The sequence below is a fragment of the Lutra lutra genome, chromosome 12 (assembly GCF_902655055.1).
Source record: "Lutra lutra chromosome 12, mLutLut1.2, whole genome shotgun sequence".
Classification (NCBI taxonomy): Eukaryota; Metazoa; Chordata; class Mammalia; order Carnivora; family Mustelidae; genus Lutra; species Lutra lutra.
This window is the reverse complement of record NC_062289.1, coordinates 56,566,717-56,588,548: the sequence shown is the minus strand read 5'-3', so window position 1 is coordinate 56,588,548 and position 21,832 is coordinate 56,566,717. Positions and strand designations below refer to the sequence as shown.

General features: G+C 39.4%; 1 protein-coding gene across 5 annotated transcripts in view; it reads left to right on the top strand.

Moving 5' to 3' along the window:
- L3MBTL4 (L3MBTL histone methyl-lysine binding protein 4) overlaps positions 1-21,832 on the top strand; it is a 465,624-nt gene that overhangs the window by 5,497 nt on the left and 438,295 nt on the right. For 3 of the 5 annotated variants that reach the window (XM_047697683.1, XM_047697681.1, XM_047697684.1), the window contains exon 2: positions 4,369-4,430. The exons of the other annotated variants lie outside the window; for them this stretch is intronic. The gene's annotated coding sequence lies outside the window, so the exon portion shown is untranslated. The remainder of the gene's footprint in view (positions 1-4,368; positions 4,431-21,832) is intronic. 5 annotated transcript variants of the gene reach the window in all.

The following is a 21,832-nucleotide window of genomic DNA, read 5'->3' as shown; positions in this document are numbered from 1 at the left end:
CCCTCCGAGAGGGAAAGAGCTCGTGCTCTGGAGGAAGGGAGAGGTGCCAACTGGTTAGGAGAGCAGTTGGTGGGGTTGTTGATGCCAAAGCATGTTGAGACCCCTTCCTGCCCATGGAGGCCATGCTGAGGATCATGCATTCTTTCTTGCCATGAGAAGACTTTGCAGAGTCTGAGCAGAGCGTGACATGATCTGCTTTGTAGCCAGTGAGGCCCACTCTGGCTGCCATCTACAGAATATTGCGCACCTGGCGAGAGCAATTAAGATACTATTGCAGGGGGGCGCCTGGGTGGCTCAGTGGGTTAAGCCGCTGCCTTCGGCTCAGGTCATGATCCCAGGTCCTGGGTTCGAGCCCCACATCGGGCTTTCTGCTCAGCGGGGAGCCTGCTTCCTCCTCTCTCTCTGCCTGCCTCTCTGCCTACTTGTGATTTCTCTCTGTCAAATAAATAAATAAAATCTTTAAAAAAAAAAAAGATACTATTGCAGGGGGGCGCCTGGGTGGCTCAGCGGGTTAAGCCTCTGCCTTCGGCTCAGGTCATGATCCCGGGGTCCTGGGATCAGGCCTCGCATCGGGTTCTCTGCTTAGCAGGGAGCCTGCTTCCCGTTCTCTCTCTGCCTACCTGTGATCTCTGTCAAATCTTTAAAAAAAAAAAAAAAAAAGATACTATTGCAGGTGTCCGGGTGGGAATCCTGGTGCTTGTGCCAGGCAGTTAGGGGTGGAGATGGGTAGAAATGAAAGGACTTCAGGAATATTCTGATGGTAGAATTTATAAAATTGCTGATAGGTTAAAGGGTAAGGGAAAATAAGGTTAAAGGGTAAGGGAAAGTAATCCAATGTTATTCTTTTGATCTTTAGTATGAGAAACTGGGTGAATTTTAATAGATGGGGAAGATTAGTAAGAAGCAGACTTGGTAACTTTGCTTTGACCATTTTTTCCAGTGAAAGACATACCACACGTAAAATATATTTTAGGGAGATAACTGGATGTCATTGTGATATGTGTTATTTATCCAGCACTGTGCTGGACCCATGTTTTTGGATTTTAGCAGATATGGGCTTTCTTTTCCCCTCTTCTGTGGTTGTAGGCTTTTTGTATTCTGCTTAGCTCGCACCAGACCCAATGGACCTCCTGAGTTTGAATAGCCGGTCTGTCTGCAGACGGGCACATGCATCCAAATATGGATAGTTTCAGAGCCTGCTGGCAAGCAGCTTTGGGGACAGCATTTTCAGTCCTGAGCAAGGAGGTCTAAAATACTGGCTGCACTGCATGGACCCTTTATTACTCAGTTTCCTTCTACCGTGATGTCCCAGTACTGATCCTGTCACTGGGAGACTCTCCAAGGCCCGAAACGCTCTCTGGTCCTGCAACTACAAACCATTGCTTGCCTTCATGGTTCCTTCTCTTGTGGGTACCTCAGACTTAAGGATGAGATTTTCTTGAGAGACATTTAAAAAATTGCTTTTGGTTATTATTATTGTTGTAATCTCTTTCTAAAGAAAAACTGTGGAGCAGATGATAGACATGCTTCCAGGTCTGTGTAAATGGATCTGAGTTAACCTTGATGCCAGTTCAAGGCCCAGTTCATAGATGAACCCTTGACCATCTATGCTCTTGTCTTTGGCTTTCTGGATTTCACCACGCATGAGAAACTGGATGAACTGCAGGAAGACTGGCGAGAAGCAGACCTGATAGCTTTGCTTTGATCATTTTTCCAGTGAAAGACCTACTGGGTATAGGCTGATATTAGGATGACAAGTTGATGTGGGTTGTGTTAAGTCTCATGTGTATACTGACTTGGCAGTCTTTGGCAAATAGAGTTAAGACTTAAATCCAGGGTCACCAATTTGGACATGAAAAGGGGCTAGCAGGTAAGGGAAGTAGACAGATAGAAGAAAACTCACAAAGCACCCTTGATTTCACATCTGTTTTCTCACCTTTGAAAATTGGGCATAGGTACTTGTCCACTCTAGGAAGTTCTTTCAGTACAGAACTGTGGGAAGGGAGAAACTATGTGCTGTACAAACGGTGGGGAGTAGTTTTATATGGTCTAAAGGGGTAGTTGTTATTAAAACACACACAACACCACCAACAACCAAAAAACCTCAGATTGGAAATCTGCATTTAAAAAAAATGTGAAACCTCCCTACTTAAAAATACTGGCTCACACTTTTTAGGACTCTGCTAAGGTAGACAATGTATTTGCAGACCAGATGAAGTTGTGGGCTGCCTTTTTACAACTTTGACTGGTGGGGTCAGCTCTGTGATTCTGTTTAATCATTTTGTCTTTCTTATCATGAATGCTTTTCTTATTAAGATGGAGAATATCAGGAAACATACCAGCTTGTTGCCCTGATACCTGTCCATTTAAGTTTCCTTGATTAAATCTGTGTGTGAGGAGTGGGCTGTGGGCCTGGCCCTGATTCTGTAAGGCAAATACTTGTGCAGGAGGCTAGAATTCTCTAAATTTGGGTAGAATCTAGACATTTTTTTTTAAGATTTTATTTATTTATTTGACAGACAGAGATCACAGGTAGGCAGAGAGGCAGGCAGAGAGAGGAAGGGAAGCAGGCTCCCTGCTGAGCAGAGAGCCTGATGCAGGGCTTGATCCCAGGACCCTGAGATCAGGGCCTGAGCCAAAGGCAGAGGCTTTAACCCACTGAGCCACCCAGGCGCCCCTAGAATCTAGACATTTTAAAGCTTTCTGTCATGTTTCTGTGGAATTTTTCATGTGTCTCCATTGTTCAAGTCTGTCTTTTCCACCGGTTGTCTAAGAGTTTGTATAACTTATGGACACTACTTTCTGTGATTGGCGGGGGGAACAGTGTTTGCTCTCGCTTATGGACTTTTGTACATTTGTACCTGCCTTTCTTGTGGCTGTGAACTTTCCTGCTCCAAGAGTCCTCCAATTCTCCCTAGAATTAGATCACTCCCACCCCCCTGCTCTTTCCTCCACAATGTGCTATTGTCTGCTATTTCACTCTGAAGTGTGGAGCCTTACTCTTCTGTGTTTCCCAGGGAAACTTTTGGATTCGGTTCACTACATCTTTCTAAAGTTTAGCAATTTCCTGACACATGTCAAAGACCAGTAAATAAAAGTTGAATGATTTTGAGTCAATTAATGACAGGCTCATAAACCAAAGAAGTTCCACAAAATCATTAGCACATTGGGATTCTGTTGAGTAACTAGCTAAGACTTTGAGTTTGATTGAAAAGGTAAGCACTGACCTTTCAGCCACTAATTTTTTTTTTTATCATTATTATGGTCACATATCAAAAGGAATATACAGGTTCTTCTCTTTTTGCTTTATGGCAAAGAATATTATTTAATTCCCTATTATTATACCCTTTAGTTCTAGTCCTAGACATTATCAAGGAGAATTATTGCTGATAGCACTTCCAAATCTATATTTTATGCACTCAATTTCTGAGGATGGTTAGAACAAAGATTTTGTTCTCCTTTTTCTTCTAAATTGTGAGCTTGCTTTGATTTTTTTTTCCAGAAGATGTCTGCATGTTTCTCTGGCAGCTGAACACATCCATTTGGGTTTAGAATAGGAATTGTCAGGGCTAAGAGACCCAGAATTTGAGAAGCCTTGACCACCGCGGGAGAACATCTTTTTGCTAAGAGCACTTGGAAAAATCCAAGGCTTATAGGTGATTTTCAAGTTGATAGACTTCTGTGTAGGACCACGAGTGTATTTCATTTGTTTTGTTAATTGAATGTCATGGATACTTGGTACTTTTTAGAAAGATAATAGGGTAAGTCACATTGCTGGATTCTGCACCCCATGTAAATTAGCAGCTGTCAGCACGCTGTCTTGTGCAGAGATCCTGTGTACAGTATAGACGTGTCCTCGCTTCCGGCTGTTGCCATCTTTGTGTCTTGTGTGAATGAGGGTGCTCAGCCATTTTACTGCAGTCAGTCATTAGTAATCTTTAGGGCTACTTTATTCTTCTGCTGAGGACAAGGAGGACATCATTGGCAGTCTTTTCAGAGTTTGCTGCCTTCTGTGTCCAAAACAAACAATGCCCATTGCTGTGGAGTAAATGGTGAGGAAAAAGAAGCTGTGGAGGCTAAAGTTATACAGCAATTACCAGTGTGATGCACAATGTGTAAGCCTAGTAGACATGGTTTTAAATTAGGCTTCCATCCAAATAAGTTGTCTATCAAGTTTTTAGAAGTTTCAGCTCAGAGTAGCTGTGACTACTGTCACGGAACAACCACAGCCTAGGAAGAAGTTTTGGCTGTTCCACATTTACCAGTTTAGATTCATAATTTTTTTTTTTAATATTAGAGGGTTTGGAAGTAGTCTAATTCAGTTCTCTCTCAATCCCTATAATGAACAGGTAATGTTTTTGTTCTCAGGAGGCTGTCCTGTGCGCTGTGGGATGTTTAGCTGCAGTATCCCTGGCCTCTGCCCACTACAGGTCCGTAGCACCTCCTCCAGCTTAGTTGTGACAGCCCCGACTGCCTTCTGACATTTCCACGTTTCCCCTGAGGAGAGGACCAAGAGGGCAGAGTTACCCCCGCTGAGAACCACTTATCAGTTCAGCTTGTTTTGTAGAGGACAAATCAGAGGTCCAGTTGTATTAAGCAGTTGCCCAAGATTGGAAGTCACTATGTGAGAATATGAATTAAAAAACACATTATCCAATGGGAAGGCATTTCTTAGCAATTCAAAACTCATTTTTCTCATGTAAAAAACTAGTTCTTATGACAGACCCTGTTGATTCTGTCTTGCCGCTACTAGCCAAATACAGGTGTCACTGCTGTTAATCAAACTGTGGCAAAGATATAAATTATTAATAGTACTTCAAAAGCCAAAACAAGTTGTAAAGTAATTGAAATTTTACCACATTGATAAGTCATGTATAAAATTACTTGGTTTTGAGCTCCGTCTTCTTATGTCTTGATGTTCTTTGTCCACTTCATAAATTTCTACTAATAACAAGGATAAACAAATCTTGTCACATGTATTTCTAATCCAAACCCCTAATTGCAGAGAGGGGAAAATGAAAGCCCCATGAAAGGCCTGATTTACTCAGGTTCCTCCACCTGAGTAATGGCAGAGAGTGGGAGGCTTGACTTGGCCTTGCTGAGCTCTAGCTCCGGCTGTTTGTTATTAGAGCACATCACCTTCTGTTTCCCTTCGCCAGGCTGTGCAGCAAAGTTGTGTTCAATAGCTTGGCCAATCTTATTCTAGAGTAATAATTAATCCTTTGTGTGCTTGCACAGTTGGGAATTATGAAGCCAGAATAGAAATATCTACCGAGTCAGAGGACCCTCATTCAGTCCATAAATGTTTATTCAGTGTCTGCTTTGGCCAAGGATGTGCTAGGCTGTGAAATGTAAGGGAGGCAAGAAGGAGTCAGCCGTTATGATGCTGGTCCTGCCCCCAGGAAACTCACAACCAGAGACACATTCAAATTTGAGGCTTCTCTGTATCACAGGAGAGAAGATGTGCTGATTTATTTATGTATTTATTCATTTAGCTGCATTTTTAAGTACTTGCTGCATGCCGGGCCAATGCTGGACCCTGGGTACTCTGTCTTTTTAGTCTAGGAAATACCCAGCATGAAGCTGAGAGGGGATGGTGTCTGCTAATGAGTGGTCCCTCAGGCTCTACAAGAGAGGCGTGAAAAATATCAGTGCCTATGCTGACAAGGGAGTGTCCAAGCTTCTCAAAGTTAGTGAGAGCGAGAATGTCTTTGTCAAGTCCATAGCTGACGAGCATTACTGTTCTGCTCCACAGATGGTGCATAGAAACTAACTGTGGAAGGTCACACAGTGGCAGGGCTGAGTTACCTTCACGCCAGTTCTAGTCATTGTCAGCTAGATCACATAGCACTCCCTCCAGACACCAGGTGTAACAGAAGGAAGAAAACTTCCAAGGTTTTAATCAACCCCTTGTAGGGATGATTGATGTCTTCAGGGTTGTGTTATTTCCATATTGTTTATGTGGCTACTGTTGGCATATGGCACAGAAGAGGAGGGAGTTCTTTTTTTTTTTTTTTTTTTGGAAATTGACAAATCTCTGTCCTCATCTTTGAGTGTGCTCATTGAGGGTGATATCACAAATGAAGATAATAAATTTGCCAATATGTACACTTCTGCATGAACATGAAAAAAGTTCTCCACCTTTTCCCCAGGCTAAGTCACTAAAAATGTCAGTCAAAGCCAAAAATAAAAAAAGTGGTTTATAAATTATTTTGAGAGATGATTTAATTCGCTCATCTTCTTTAAATTATTCTGGTTTTTTTTACCTAATCCACTTCAGAGTTTCCGTAATGAATATTCTTATGGCTAAACAAAAGCACAGTTCCGTTTTACATCCCTCCTTAAGCTCACCCTTTCCTACAGGCAATGGGGGTCTTATTCTTATGAGACTAAAAGTTAGGAAACCTTTATTTATTTATTTACTTACTTACTTTTAAACTATTTATTAGAGAGAGAGAGTGCGTGCACACGTGTGCCCATGCACACAGGAGGGAGGTACAGAGGGAGAGAATACCAAGCTGACTTTCCACTGAGCACAGAATCCAACTGGGGACTTAATGCCATGACCCTGAGATTGTGACCTGAGCCAAAATCAAGAGTTGGATGCTCAACAAACGGCGCCACCCAAGAAACCCAAAAGTGATAAAACGTTTAAAGAGGGAAAAGCAAATTGAGGGTTTTTAAAAATTCATTTTGCTCCTAGAGTTTGTACTTACTCCCACTCCTGGCTAGGCATAAAATAAAAACTTAAGTGAATGGCTTAGGCTGTTCCTGTCACCTGTATTCCTTTTTCCCTTATTTGTTGAACTTGATAATAGGAAGAGCCAAGGTCTATGAATGTTTTGGGGTCAGGGGTTCCAACTTTACCAACTCTTTGATAACATATATTTGTAATATCCTTCTTAGTATCTTGAAATGATATTATTAGGTAAATAATTTACCTGCACATGCTTTCAGAAAAGTCAGTATAATGTCCATATATAGTAAAATGGGAGAAATAAATGGAAGGTAATTTATAATTAAATGATTACACCAAATGTTTGGACATGATTAGTCTAGAAAATAAAATGAAGTAGTTGGATGGCTGGTATTATATAAAAATTCGCCAATAAAAATGCTGACTGTATATGTGGGGGGCACCTGGCACAGTCATTTCAGTTTCCAATGAACGCGTGGTTTCAGCTCATGTTGTGATCTCAGGATCCTGAAATTGAGCCCCACGTTGGGCTCTACGTTCAGCAGGGAATCTGCTTGAGACTGTCTCTTCCTCTCCCCTGCCCCTCCCTGCTGCATGCCCTCTTTCTCTCTCTCTTTCTCTCTCTCATATATAAATAAATTTTTAAACAAATGCTAACAGGGGGATTGTATCAGGGAAGGGGAGTCTTTGAGCAGTCATGTGCTTAATTACATAATTTTCTAAAATGGTGGAAATAATTGTCAAAATTCTCCTTGAAACAAACTAAAACCTTTCCTCAGTTTACATAGAGTTGCATTCCTGGGAAAGGCAGGACATATTAAAACCATTGCAAGAAAGCACTTTCTGAATATATTTAAAATGAAATTATGCTCCATGTTTAGAGAAACCTAAGTAGGGTTTGCATATACATGACTGTCAGGTGAGAGATTCTGACCTTTTAAAAGTGAGAGCCTTTGCAGTGCCCTGTTTCTTCCTTTTTTTTTTTTTAAAGGAATTGAGAAAGAAAATCAGTGTAGGGGGTTTATCCATGTATGGTTTGGCTAGAAGAGTCCTATATGCAAACTGTTTGTTCTACTCATTGGTACCATATCTACATTTTATAAGCTCTTCCTGCCCATGCAGTTGTTGCTCTGGGCATGTTTTGAGGTTTTGGGGAGGTAGGGGTGGGATTAGATTCCAGCACATTCTCACAGTTTGAATAGGATGTAAAAAGCCACGACAGGGACTTAAATTTCTACAAAGTAATTTTTTAATGGTGTTTGATATCTAATTAAAATTCCAAGAATGAAATATAGTGTATAAAATGATGCAGTGATATCTATAAATAGTGCTTGTAAGGATCGAAAGTTAATACGTACCATGTACCCATAAACACTGAAACACCTCCACACTCATGCTCACATTGGACGATTTTGAGTTTATTGTTTTTTTCTTTTTTTTGGCGGGGTGGTTATTGTTGATTTGGTAATCCTTACTGTCCATGAGAGGTATAAAGGTATATTCACCTATATTCAGTTTGCTTGCCACTGTATACTTACTATCAGATACAGCGTAAGATTGTGTTGAAAGGGTGGTATGTGTGGTCTTCTGACGTCTGTTCTTAATGATACAAATTAGAGGTGAGAGTAGGCAAACACATCTGGCAATCTATAGATTAAAATTGTGTCCTGGTCCAACAGTGCAAATGGGGGAACATTGTAAGTATTAGCTTCTGACACTCAACAGCGAGGATGCAGGCAACGTGGGAATCTGAGGGGATGGCTTTGTGGGTTTGGCCTATTTCACTGTCTGCATTGAGGATACCGTTCAAATCTTGTTGCCTCTCTGAACCTGCCTGTTCTCAAGAGATGTGTATTGATTTTGGGAGTGAGCATTAAGCCATTTTCTTGATTATTGCTTGCATGTGCAGAGCCTTTGCTGAGCTTCCCAAGTACTTTACAAAAATCAGACCCACAGGTTTTATAGTTATTCTTCTTTGATATCATTCCTGGCCTTTCTGTGGTTGTTTTTGTTTGTTTGTTTGTTTTTGTTTTGTTTTGCCTCTTGTTTTACTCTGTATCTAGAGGCCAAGAGTAGAAACACTTGGGCAGCGTGCATCCCATGGTTTGTCAATTAATATGGATTTAGAGCTAGACCAGATGTAGAGGAGGCAGAGAACATTGACATAATAAATTGTTTAAGATTCACTGTTTTGAGTTTTAGAAGGTTTATGATAGTTTAATTTTTTTTTCTTAGCAGAAAAAATTTTTTTAATTTTATTTTTTCAGCGTTCCAAGATTCATTGTTTATGCACCACACCCAGTGCTTCATGCAATATGTGCCTTCCATAGTACCCACCACCAGGCTCACCCAACTCCCCACCCTCTCCCCTCCAAAACCCTCAGTTTGTTTCTCAGAATCCACAGTCTCTTATGCTTCATCTCTCCCTCTGATTTCTCACTACTCACTTTTTCCTTCTTCTCCTAATGTCCTCCATGTTATTCCTTGTCCTCCACAAGTGAAACCATGATAATTGACTCTCTCTGCTTGACTTATTTCACTCAGCATAATCTCCAGGCCCATCCATGTTGATACAAAAGTTGGGTTTTCATCCTTTCTGATGGAGGCGTAATATTCCATTGTATATATGGACCATATCTTCTTTATCTGGTCATCTATTAAAGGGCATCTTGGCTCTTTCCACAGTTTGGCAATTGTGGCCATTGCTGCTATGAACATTGGGGTACAGATGGCCCTTCTTTTCACTACATCTGATCTTTGGGGTAAATATCCAGTAGTGCAATTGCAGGGTCATAGGGAAGCTCTATTTTTAATTTCTTAAGGAATCTCCACACTGTTTTCCAAAGTGGCTGCACCAACTTGCATTCCCAGCAACAGTGTAAGAGGGTTCCCCTTTCTCCACAGCCTCTCTAACACTTGTTGTTTACTGTCTTGTTCATTTTGGCCATTCTAACTGGTGTTAGGTGGTATCTCAGTGTGGTTTTGATTTGAATCTCCCTGATGGCTAGTGATGCTGAACATTTTTTCATGTCTGCTAGCCATTTGTATGTCTTCTTTGGAGAAGTGTCTGTTCATGTCTTCTGGTAGTTTAATTTTTGGGAGTGTGAAAGAATGTGAAAGGTCGTGATGCAAAATATCTTAGGTTAATTTCTTCCCACACTTATTTTTAGCACTATGTAAGGTGTCTTTTTAAAGTTTGTTTGGTATTTCTGTAGTATTTTATACTTTTAGAATATACCTATATGGATTTCAGTTATTACTGTTTTTAAACATGTGCTGATACTGCTACATAGTGATTTCTCAAGGTCTAGTTATTGGTGGCAGTAAACTCATAGCCGAAGTATTTAAGATATCTGCTTTCATCTTTATTTAAAAATTTTTTTGGTTTATTTATTTTTTTTTTAAAGATTTTATTTATTTATTTGACAGAGAGAGATCACAAGTAGACAGAGAGGCAGGCAGAGAGAGAGAGAGAGAGAGGGAAGCAGGCTCCCCGCTGAGCAGAGAGCCCGATGCGGGCCTCGATCCCAGGACCCTGAGATCATGACCTGAGCCGAAGGCAGCGGCTTAACCCACTGAGCCACCCAGGCGCCCTGGTTTATTTATTTTTTAAAGGATTTTATTTATTTGAAAGAGAGCGATTGAGAGAATGAGTGGAAGGAGGGTCAGAGTGGGAAGCAGACTCTCTGCCAAGCATAGAGCTGGAAGCAGGACTTGATCCCAGGACCCTGGGATCATGACCTGAGCCCAAGGTAGATGCTTAACTGGCTGAACCACCCTAAAAGGCGTCCAAAAATTTTTAATTAAATAAAAACTTTTTTTGCAGGTCATCAGCTACTCAGAATTTCTGTAATAGAAATAATGGTTTTATGAGAAACTAAAATGATTAGTATTCTGAATATCTCAATGTGTCATATAAAGAAAATTCATATGAAAAGTCTTCTTAAGATTGGTTGAATGAAATTTACTCTGTTAATTTCCCATTAGCTCTGTTATCTAAGAGAGTTAGAATTTGTTACTTCCTAAGACAGAAGTAAACCTGACATTTTGCTGGCTTTTGAGAAGATGGCAACTGCTGAGATTTCTCTCCTGAATTATATCCAGTCATTCGTGATAAAAATGAATTGGAAATAAATGGTTATGGCTGAGGATTAATGTGCAGTAAAAAACCCCTTAAGAACAAAGCTGCTATACAGTTAGGTGGCACTGTTTCCTTTTTCTTTTCAAAGGTTTGACTAAGTGTAATTAAATATAAAGAGGTTTCATGTGGCCTTCTTTAGATCTAGCCAGATTAAAAACAAGTAGGAAAAGTAAATTAGAAACCAGTTTTGAGGTGAAGATCCAGGCCCCATCTGTTACTGAAATGTATCTTCTAACCCATAGTTATTTAGCTGCTGAGCACACACTGGGATGCAGTCTCGAGCTGCTCAGGGCAGGCTGTAAGGGCCAGTCAGCTCCGTGTCTTCTGGGGCCAGGCCAGTCACTTAAGGAGGTGAGGTGGCCCTGGGTATAAGGCAGGAGGGCACTGGTGCCCTTCGGGAGTTTGAGCTCTTTGTTGCTGGGCCTAATGTTTTATTTGCTTGATTCGTTTGATTGTTTGCTTGATTTATTTGCTTGATTGTTTGTTTCAAAGTCAGAAATCCGGTGGTATAAAATGTGTATGTAATCTCCATTCTACTGTAGAACCATCTCTCCCTTTTCTAGTCTCCAAACTCCTAACACCTAGGGTCTGAAGCAGAGATTCTGAGCTTTGGGGCTGTTTATACACTAATGAAACTACATGTTAGCTTAAGGGAGTTGCTGATTTTTAAAATTTTTCACAAACAGACAAAAAACAGCTACCATGTATATAACGTCCTCTCAGGAAGGTCACCGTAACAATAAAAATGTAGGAGAACAATCATCTCACAAAACTGAATTTTTCATTCCAAGCAAGGACAGGTGGTAATTTTTATAAAACTGACCTAGCTGAAGAAAGGGACTTATGAGACTTTTCATATGTGAAAGTTTTAATATTTTAAAAATGATTTTTATGATGTCACACTACGATACTGCTTCACTTTGATTTTTTTTTTTTTAATAAGGATTTTTTTTAGTCTGGGCTACTCTTTGGGCAACATTTGAAATAAAGACAGGATGCCCACTTGTTCTGGCAACTTAAAAACAATTACACAGGTATGGACAATAGGGAGCAAGGGTCACCATTGGTTTGCTCAGCTTGCTGTCATTGGCATGATGTAGGATGTTGCCAGTTATAGTAGTTTTTGAAATAAAATACTGTGTTTACCTGCTGTTTTAATGCTTGTCTCCCAGTGTCTTGCAGTGCTGTGTCCAGAGATGTGGAATGCTTTGCTCGGGACTTCCCTGTGGATGGGCTTCTGTCTGGCTCTCATCAACCCTGCCTCCTGATGTTCTTCTCTCCTCCCCTTCTTTGTTGTCTCTGCTCTTCTGAATTTCATCTCAGCGTGGCTGGCTTAGCTGCTCATGCTTATTCAGCATTTTTTGGGTTCAGTTTCTCAGAATTCCTAAACATCAATTTTTACCCTTAAAATGTTTATGGCTTTGAGTAAACAGATGTTCAGAAATGCTCCCCAGCTCTGACTCCTTGCTTAGCCTTTTATGGCCATGTGAACTTATTTACTGTACCTCGGCTTTCTCAGCTGTAAAATGGGAATGACAATAGTGCTGTTGGAAGACTGTAAGCATAAACCACTCAGAAAGAAGTAGCAGATAGTTATTGTTCAGTAACTGTCAGAGACAGATTGTCAGTTGTTATAAACACTTACTTAAATACTGCCTCAAATGGGTGTAAATTTAGTTACACACTGCAGAATGACATGCTAATTCCCCAAGAGAATAAGTAAATGCATGCTGAGGAATGCATTCTTTTCTTTGGGAAGGTCACCGTTGTTCTTTGTCCATCACAGGACTAGTCTGTGTGGAAACCGATGCTTCCTTGTTGGTGGCAGAACGGGTTAGGAGTCCACACCTTCCTGCACCTTGCCTGCAGGGCACAGGTAGGCCTCCTGTGTGGGAGAGAGGCACCGATAAGGCGAATGGGTGGTGGCTGATGGGGAGCTAGTGTCCAGGCTGCAGAACCGGCTGCTCCATTCCCTACTGGGTGCCACCTTGCACTCAGGCCCTCACTGTGTGACTCCAGGTGCCCATGTCCAGGTCTAGCCTCGTGCAGTTAGGGATGCCTCTGGACAGGCTTCTGGCGTTTGTGGGAGGGGCCCTCTGAGGCTTTGTAATACCCCATGGCTGTATAGCAGTTGTTTGCAGACTGTGTGGTTGGTATGAAAAGAATTGTGCAATCTTAAAAAAGGGGGCTCTGTTTGACTCTTCATTTGGGAGATACTTTCTCATAACAAAACACTTAAATACCAAAAATTCAGTTTCAGAATGTGAGTCATCTACATTACTGTAATAAACTCAAAATTGCATTTTTTTTTTTAAGATTTTATTTATTTATTTAACAGAGAGAGATCACAAGTAAGCAGAGAGAGAGAGAGGGAGAAGCAGGCTCCCCACCAAGTGGAGATCCCGATGTGGGCCTTGATCCCAGGACCCTGAGATCACGACCCGAGCCAAAGACAGAGGCTCAACCTACTGAGCCACCCAGGCGCCCTGCATTCTTGTTTCTTAATTCATACACATTTTTTTTTTTAACCCAGAGGGGGGAACAATTATTGATATGTATTATGAATATGCCACTTTTAGTACTAGAAGAGCTTGGATTCAAGTCTTGGTCTTGTCTAATACTTACTCTAAGACTTTGGGAAAAGAAGTAATTTTATAATGCTCTTTCCTTTTCTGCTCCTTTATTGAAGATAATATCCCTGGGGGTTAAATTATAAAAATAATCAAAAGGAAAACTAGATATGAAATACCCGTGTGATATGGTAATATATTTAGCTGTTGGGGAGCACAAATGACAGTCATATCTCAATTTTTACTGTGTTTAATTATGATTTACTTCTCCCCAAGTGAGAGTTACCTCTGCTTTTCAAGTGTTGCTACTACTCATTATATTTTTTGAGATCCATGATTGAAATTAATGCACCAAATATATTTCAGTGCGTATTTTTAGCACTGAGAACTGTAAATTGGGTATTTTGGCACACATGTCACAAGTATTGTGTCAGACATGCCACTTTGTTAATATTACACTTTTTAAAATAAAGAGAAATTTCCCTGATTCGGGGCTGAGCTGATCTTTTGGCGTTATGTGCATCTTCACTGTACACACATATCCTTCTTCCTTCATCTGTGTCAATAGGGTGGGACAATTATTTTGATCATCTTTGCCAAAAGAAACCAGAACAATATTCGGTGAAATATGAGGAAAGCAGAATATGATGCATAGGGGTAAGACAGATGGTCATCTAACCTAGTGTTATATGATGGAAGAAATAAGGCTGTTGTGCAGGAATGATCATTTTTTATTACTGAAGGTAATCTTGAAAGTAGCAGTTCATATATATTTTATATAAAGTAATGGAATAGCTAAGAAGGAAAGGAAAATGTGTGTGTGTGTGTGTGTATATATATATACATATATACATATATATACATATATGTATATATATGTATATATGTATATATATGGAAACAATCAGTTTTGTAAAGAAAGAGCTATATCCTTCTGTGTATTGAGGGGAGTATAAAATTTATTTTCATGAGATTACATTTGCAAATGATCTTTCCCTCCATTTTTTATATAGTCCCATCTATGTGCATTAAACACTCTTGAAAATGGTGTAAAAATAAGAGAATTGAAGCTAATTTGTTCTTGGTGGTAAGGTGGGATCTCTTTTTGGAGCTTACATCCATGTACGGGGGAGACAGTCAGTAACAGATGAGCTCACTAAACAGGTAGATCATTTAGAATTTTAGAAGATGACATATTATGGAAAAGAACAAATAATGCAGGGTAAGAAGTACTGGCAGTGCTGGCTTGTCAGATACAGGCATCCATGAGGAGAGATTCCAGCCAAGTGGGTGACAGGTAGGCAAGAGTTCCAGAGAGAGGGAGCAGCTAGAGCAATGGCCCAAAGGCCCAAGGGACAGTTTGGAGACTTCTGTGAATAGGGGAGTAGTAGGTAATGAGGTTGGAGAAGCGAGGTTGGGGGTGAGGGTGGGGAGGTGAGCCCTTGTGGGGACTTGGTGTTTATGTTGATATGGGGAGCCCTGGGAAGTTGTGGTTGGAGGGTTGGCATGGATGGATTTGTGCTTTAGGACCATCACTCTGGCTGTGGAGTGGAGAACAGTGCTGAGGGATACCTGCTGGGGAGGCTCTTATAAACAAGGTGGGAGACAGTATGGCTCTGACTAGGGTGATCACAATACAAGTGGCGAGAGGTGGCTGTGTTCTGGATGGATGGTGAAGGTTGAGCTACGGGGGTTTCATGACTGAGTGGGTGTGGCTGTGAGAGGAATCCATCATGGCTCCTGGCTTTTCGGCTTAAGCAACTGGCAGGAGAAAGTTGCCACTTGAGATGAATAAGTCTCGAGTGAGCAGATGATTGTTGTGAGAGTAATGCATGCCAGCATGTGTGAAACTGTTAGACCAGGGTCTGCTCAGGGTTAGGTCCTCAATAAATGTTGGTGTCTGTCGTTAGCATTAATAGTAAGTTGTAACTGAGTGTTGTTGTTGTTGTTGTTTTTCAGTCTGCTCCCAGCGTATCTTCTTAATGCTTCCTATGAGGAGTAGGTAGTATAGAACAAAGTCAGCAGGGAGCTGGACTCCACAGACATTAGTCAGGTGGGTGGGCTCACCTTTTCCCACTTGGCCGATTTCCAGTTTAGGGCAAGTCATTTCTTCCTCTAAGCCCACCAGTAATATGGAAAGCTCACATGAGAGAGCAGACAGAAAAATAGGTTGCATATCTAAGAAATTAACATATATAATGCATGTAATGTATGATTATGTTTGGTCCATTGATTTCACAAAAATAAATATGATCTATGGTAGGCTCTATAGGTGTTTTATTTTTAAAATTTTCATTTTTTTTTTAGCATAGTGATATGCTATATGACACATGAAAGAATTTTAAAAAGCTTCATGCCCCACTTTCCCTATCCCTAGCTCTCCCAGTTCCTAGAGGAAACCTCTTTTGTTTTAAATGCTTTTTCTGGTTCCCTCCCCCTGGTTCCCTAACCACCCTCTTCTCTCCCCTGTTAGGGACAGCTGACACCTGGGTCTCACTGCTCTGTTACATCTCTGGGCCGAGTGGCCTGTTTGGGAGGACCCAGGCTGTCTCTGACCACAGGGCACATCTAGCCTGTCCTGGACCCATACCATCAATTCTACTTCTCATTTTTGGGTTTTCTAAAAAACCCAACAAAAATCCCCATACTTCTTATTAGCTATACAGATAAACCCATACACAGAGTTTTGCCTGGCCAGTATAATTATAAGGGTGTTTTTCCTTGCATTTTTCTTTTCTCCATTTTAGCTAGTCTCTTCCCTCTTCTTCTACTTCCCTTTGACCATCCCAGTGTCTTCTGTCTCCACTGGATCTTGCTTTCTGTGTCCTACTTTTCTCATACAGCACCTTTCCCAGTCAGGTGGAACAAGTCTACTTCATTCTTTTAAAGGCTCTTTAATATTCCATAGTTATGATGTGCCATACTTTATTCTGAAATTTCCATATTGTTAGGCATCAGCTTTTTTTCTCCCCAAATTTGTCTTCAAATAATGCCACAGTAAACATCCATGAACATATTTTATTCAACCATCTCCATATATTGTTGAGGATTAATGTTTTTCATTTTTTTCTTATTAATGCTGGAAAAACTATCCTAAATATGTTTGTATCCTATGTACGTTTGTACATACTGATGCTTTCACTTTTATGACATAGATTTTGAGGAGTGGATTCTTGGGATGATGGAGAGATATATATATATATATATAATATACATATATATACATATATATATATAAGTACTTAAAAGCAATCTAAACATGTGTGCGTGCATGGGTATATAAATACTTTTCTTAAAAGCAGTCTAAATATGCATGTATGGGTATATATAGATACCTATATATAATTTATATATACCTCTATATATCCATACACGCATATTTAGACTGCTTTTGTTTTAATAATTTTATTTTAAAAGATAAAAATTGTGCATATTTAGGTGTACAATGTGATGTCTATTTATATAGACACACATATATAGTGAAATAAGTACCACGGTCAAATTAAATAACATATCCATTATCTCCCATAGTTACCTTTCTTTAGTGTGTGTGATAAGAATCCTTGAAATTTACTCTCAGCAAATTTCAAGTACATAATATGTTATCATTAACTATGGTGACAAAGGTGACTGTACTGTACATGAGGTTTCTAGAACTTACTCATCTTATAAATGAAATTTGTGCCCCTTTCCCCTACATCCCACCCTCTGGTAACCACCATTATATTTTTTATTACTATAAATTTGACTTTTTTTTCTTATTTTTTAGATTTCACATATAAGTGAGATCATTCAATGTCTGGCTTATTTCATTTAGCATAATGTCCTTCAGGTATATTATGTTTTCTCAAATGGCAAGATTTCCTTCTTTTTTAAGAAGGCACAATGTGTGCCTGTCTGTCTCTCTATAGATTTAGACATAAGTGTGTGTGTATCATATTTTCTTTAACCATTCATCCATCAGTGGACTCATAGGTTGTTTCCATATCTTGTTTACTGTGAACAATGTTGCAGTGAACATGGGAGTGCAGATATCTCTTCAAGATAGTGATTTTATTTCCTTTGGATATATACCCAGAAATAGGATTATTGAATCATATGATAGTTCAATTTTCAAGTTTTTGAGGAAACTCTGTACTGTTTTCCATAATGGTTGTACCAATTTACATTCTCACCAATAATGCACAAATATTCCCTTTATGCCACATAACTGCCAATACTTACTGTCTTTTGATTTTTTGGTATCAGCCACTGTAACAGGTGATAGCTCATTATGGTTGTGATTGCATTTCTCTAATGATTGGTGATATTGAGCATCTTTTCAGGTATGCATTGTACATCTAAATGTCTTTACTGGAAACATGTCCATTCAGTTCCTTTGCCCATTTTTAATTTTACTTATTCTTTTTGCTGTTGGGTTTTGAGACTTTTTAAAAATATATTTTAGATATTAATCCCTTATCAGCTGTATGGTTTGCAAATATTTTTTTCTCATTCCATAGGTTGTCCTTCCATTTTGTTGATCATTTTTTGGCTGTGCAGAAGCTTATTAGCTTGATGTAGTCCCATTATTTATTTTGTTGCTTATGCTTTAGGTGTCATATCCAAAATATCATTGCCGAGTGCCAAGTCAAGGAATGTTTTCCTGTAGAAGTTTTATAGTTTTAGATCTTATATTTAAATCTTTAATCCATTTTGAGTTAGGTTTTTCTGAATGGTGTAAGAGGTCTAGTTTCATTTGTTTACGTGTTAATATCTAATTTTCCCAGTATCATTTATTGAAGAGAACTTCTTTTCTCCATTAAGTATTCTTGGCTCCCTTTCCAAATATGAGTTGATCATATATGCATGGTTTTATTTCTGGGCTCTCAATTCTGTTCAATTGGTCTATATGTTTGTTTTTATGCCAGTACCATAACTGTTTTGATTACTATTCCTTTATATATAACTTGAAATTTGGAAGTTGATGTCTCCATTTTCTTTTGTCTGAAGATATATATATTTATATATCTAGATATTTATATATGTGTGTCTGTGTATATGTATATAAACATATTTTATTAAGTTTTTAATTTTAATTTCAGTTTTGTTAACATACAGTGTTATATTAGTTTTAGGTATATAATATAGTGGTTCAAAAATTCATTTTTAAAAAATTTTTATTTGAGAGAGAGAGAGTGGGGAGGAGAGGGAGAATCTGAAGGAGATTCTACACTGAGCACAGAGTCTGACATGGGGCTCTATCCCAAGACAGTGAGATCGCGACCTGAACTGAAACCCAGGATCAGACACTTAACCAGTTGAACCACCCAGGTGCCCCTGATTCAGCAGTTCTGTACATTACTTAGTGCTCATAATGATAAGTGTACTCTTAATCCCCTCACCTCTTTCACCCATTCCCCTCCCCCCCCTCCCCTCTGGCAACCGTCAGTTTTTTCTCTATAGTTAAGAGTCTGTTTCTTGATTTGTCTCTCTTTTTTTTCTTTGCTTATTTTTTTGTTTCTTAAATTCCACATATGAATGAAATCGTATGGTATTTGTCTTTCTTTGACTTATTATGCTTAACATTATACCTTCTAGCTCCATTCATGTTGTTACAAATGGCAAGATCTCATTCTTTTTTATGACTGAATAATGTTATATCATAAACATATACCGCATCTTCTTTATCTACATATATTTTGATTTGTCTTTTAATTTTTTCTTTGATCCATTGGTTGTTCAGGAGAGTATTGTTCAGTTTATACCTGTTTCATGAATTTTCCAAGTTTCCTCTTTTTATTGATTTCTAGTTTCATACCATTGATATGATTTCAGTCTTCTTAAATTGTTGAAACTTGTTTTGTGGCCTAACATATAATCTACCCTGGAGAATGATTCCTGAGCCCTTGAGAAGAATATATATAGGCTGCTGTTGGATGGAATGTTCTGCATTTGTGTAAAATGTAGTTCAGGTCCAATGAATGTTCAGGCCATTCTTTATGGATGATCTGTCTATTGATGAAAGTGGGATATTGACGTCTTTACTATTACTGTATTGCTCTCTGTTTATTCCTTCAGATATGTTAAAAATTACATTCTTAGGAGCTCTGAAGTTGGAGATGTATCTGTCTGTTTACATCTATATATCTATAAATGTATACACAACACATACACACTATTGTTATTTCTTCATGATAAATTGACCTATTTATCATTATATAATGACTTATTTGTCTCTTATTATAGTTTTTGACTTAAAGCCTATTTTGTCTTTATATATCTTCTCCATTCTCTTTTGGTTTCCATTGGTATGGGATATGTTTTTCTTCATTTCACTTTCAGACTATGTATTCTCAAAGTTCTAGTGAATCTCTTATAGGTAGCATATAGTTGGGAATTGTTTTTTAATACATTCAGCCACTCTGTGTCTTTTGATCAGAGAATTTTATCCATTTACATTTAGAATAATTATTGACAGGTAAGTACTGCCACTTTTATCCATTTACATTTAGAATAATTATTGACAGGTAAGTACTGCCACTTTTAAAATTATTTTCTGGGTCCCCCCCCCCGCTGGTAGTTTTATAAATTCTTTTGTTTTTTGTCCTCTTTTGCCATCTTTCTTTGTGACTCTGGTTTCTTGTAGTAGTATGCTTTGTTTCCTTTCTCTTCATCTTTTGTGGATCTGGGTGCATGAGCAGCTGCAGAGGCCTGGGTTATCATGGCGGAGAGGGAAGAGCAGCGAGGGAGTCAGTAGCTGGTGTCAGTGACTATGAAAACCTGGAATACTCTCAGCAGCAAAAGCTGCAGTGGGTTGATGGCAGTGGTGCTAGCTGTTGGTTTCCTCAGTGGTGCAAGCAGGCCTGGTCTTCTGCAGAGTGGTGTGCTGGGGACCATGAAGAAGTCCTCCATGGTGAAAGCTGTAGGTGTCCACAGGCACCTGAAAGGGTGGGTGAGGTCCTCAGCAATGCAGGCTGGTATCCTCTGCAGAGCAAGACACAGGGTATTGCAGCTGCTCCTACTGCATGGCTCATAACAGTAGCCCGTGTCCTTCTTCCTTGTTTCTAGCCATTTCTAGATGTCTAAACTCCACCAGTCTCTGGGTGGGGTGAAATTGAAAGGGATCCTTCTTGCAGTGCCCAAAGGTGGGGAAAGTGGGACACTCACTCTGCTCTGCTTTTCCTGTTGAGGAGAACTCTGTCAGGAGTTCTGAGAATTCCCTCTGGGTACTGGGCAGTGCCAGCCTGGGAGGTGAGGTGATGCAGGCAAAAGGAAGCTTTTTATTAGCCTTTTGGCGCAGTTATTCTCAGGTTTTTTTCTCCATTGCATTCCTGAAGCTTACATGGATTCCAGAGCACTTGCATTGATGTCTTCATTTGTGGATAGCTGTCTAATTGCTGTTACGGGAGGATGGAGACTGTTGTCTCTTACTCTCCATTTTGGTCATGTCAAAAATCTCAGGTTGCTTTCAAAAATCCCATCTTCGGGTGCCTGGCTGGCTTGGTCAGTTTGATTTTGTGTCAGGCCATGGTCTCGGGGTTGTGAGATCGAGCTCCGCATCAGGCTTCATGCTCAGTGTGGTCAGCTGGAGATTCTTTCTCTCCCTCTTCTTTTACCCTTCCCCCACTTTTGTACTCTCTTTCTCTAAAATAAATAAATGAAATATTTAAAAACAAAATAAAACAAATCACGTTTTATGTCCAGCAACAAGTAAGAAGGTATCTTTTCCCCACATCTTTAGTCAGAGCTCTTTTTAATATTTTGTCAGTTTGATGGTTATAAAAGAACATTTGGTTATTATATTAATTGTATTCTCTCTAGAGTCTAGCGAATTAGAGCATGTTTTCATCCATTTGTTGGCTGTTGGGTTTGCTGTTTTTTCCATAAATCTAGATAAAATGTGTATACTTCTACATCTTGTTTTATCAGTTTGCATATACTATTTGTTAACATTCAGATGGGAAGGATGGGAATTACCCTGTATTTATACTACTGCTTCTTCTTTATTTCAGTTTGTTTCTTATTCCATCAAGATACTTTTGACAGTATCTCTTGGCTCCCCACTTTTCAAGATTAGGATATTTGCACCTTTCCTTTTCCTTCCACTTTCCCCCATTTCTCTAATTTGACTTCTGTTGGTTGCATTTGAACACTGTGAAAGTTGTTGAGTTATATTTTATTCTGTAACCACAATCCCATACACTGTGTTTTGCACACTAGAAGACAGTAAAGGTTGAAAGCCAGTAAAATTTGTTTATGACACAGAATATTAAAGCATAAGGGTCCAGAGATACTATTTAAACCACCACTTCTCATACTCTTCTATCAAAGCATGCCAGTGTCGGTTGAGAAGAAATACAGTTCTTCTCTCATAAACTCATACTGTTAGGTACATGTTCAGGCAGTGTTTTCTCTTCTCCATAATATATCAGTTTTCTGTTT